A 1,694-nucleotide genomic window follows, 5' to 3' on the forward strand; every position below is an offset into this window, starting at 1 on the left:
CAACCGCGTCTGGAGTGTTCGGAGCCGGGGCGGCGGGAGGGAGAGGGCCACGTACCGTGCGGTCCACGGGGCTTTCCTACCGCCGCGACCTTTCAGGTTTCGCTTTCCCCGACGCTTCAGCAGCAAAGTGGAAGTGAACGTGGCGTTTTGCTACGCGCCAAACGCCCGTTGCCAAGAGCCTGTCCCTCCCTTAACCCTGCAAACCACGGTTTGCCGGCCTACGTCTGGGCCCTGTGTTCGGGCCAGAGACCCCCACTCACCGGCCCCCGTGAGTTGAACGATCTCTGGACCACAGCCAACCCCTATTTCCTGTTTATAACCCTTGTAACCGTTTACTCGAGCCCAGGGCGGTTTCGGCAGGGTTAGTTGGCGTTAGGAGCAAACACTGCTAGTGCTTTTTACTGATGTATGGGAATAAATAGCAAATGTGAGAGCTCTTCATGTTTTCATCTATGTGTTCCTAATAACTGCTTGCCGATTTTTCTTTTAATTTTTAACTTTTCTTGAAATAAATTTAAATTTACAGAAAAGTGGCAAGAATAATACCAACAGAGTATTGACCTCGGTGAAAGAACAGCGTACCCGCCCAGAAGGACTCCTTCTGATCAGCTGAGTTCAAATTCATAAGAAAACGCCCAGCAGCTATGCTATAGGAAGCAGAGGCCCGCCCCTCCTCTTGCATTTCAGAGAAAAACTGCAAATGAGCTACAGCTCCTGAATCACAAAACGCTACAGTTCCTACGGTCAGAAGTCAACCGTTATAAGAAGTTATAAAAGACTTCTATCTATTTCTACCAGTGGGCTGATAGACCACCTGCACCTCAGATCTGAACTACACAGACAGCTATATCCCCATTTGCATCCACTCTGGCCAATCAGGCTCCACAATGACGCATCAAAACACAGACCGCTGGCCAGTCAGGACAATGCTATTTTGGTCCACCAGACTGGGCCAAGTTGGATACCTCATTTACATGAAGATGGACCAGCCACTGGGGTGGGAACTTGCTCTTTAAAAGGCACACTTTCTGATCCTCTGGAGACTGTTTCCCTGTTTACAAACTGCTCACCTGAAGGAAGTCTCTCCTTTTTCCCAACCCCATATTGGGAACTCCTGTTGGCCTTAGATTGGTGGCAGCTAACTTTTGTTGGCAAGAGATTGACTACCAGCATGACAGCGATGAGGAGGTGGGCTCATCCACTTTCTGGTGCACCTGATGAAAATTATTATAACACAAGCAAACAACAAATAACCATTTAAAGTCTTGGAAATCATCCTAAGAGAAAACAGCAAATGAATAAACATCTACGCAAGAAAATATATGAAAATTAGATAAGAAAGGAGATCATCTGTGGTCTTTCAACCAAGACTCCTCTTCACCCTCCCAACTCTGGAGTGCCCCAAGCAAGAACACAAGGCTTCCTCCCCCCCAAGGCTCCGAAGGGGAGGAACCGGATGTCAGCAATTCTTATCCTGCCCCTAGCTACCTGATACCGAAGGGAGGTCCTGGGTGAGTGTGGTTGAAAGACAAAGGGTCCTTTCTTTCGTTCAGCCCCACTCATGGAACAGAAAGTGCACAAAGGAGGGGTAATAAATCATAAATTTCTAACTGGGCAGGTCATGGTGGGTAGTCACACGTCTTTCATTTTCTTTGCCTTAAGCAAGCCCTGTCCATTGTGTCTGTTCATTTAGG

General features: G+C 48.1%; 1 protein-coding gene across 1 annotated transcript in view; it reads right to left on the bottom strand.

Annotated features, from left to right (window-relative positions):
• The window catches only part of CFLAR (CASP8 and FADD like apoptosis regulator), a 63,411-nt gene extending 63,168 nt beyond the window's left edge, over positions 1 to 243 (bottom strand). Inside the window, exon 1 of the mRNA XM_015559150.1 lies at positions 56 to 243. The gene's annotated coding sequence lies outside the window, so the exon portion shown is untranslated. The remainder of the gene's footprint in view (positions 1 to 55) is intronic.
• Positions 244 to 1,694: the final 1,451 nt, after the last annotated feature.

This window comes from Myotis davidii, unplaced genomic scaffold (genome assembly GCF_000327345.1).
Source record: "Myotis davidii unplaced genomic scaffold, ASM32734v1 scaffold914, whole genome shotgun sequence".
Taxonomy (NCBI): domain Eukaryota; kingdom Metazoa; phylum Chordata; class Mammalia; order Chiroptera; family Vespertilionidae; genus Myotis; species Myotis davidii.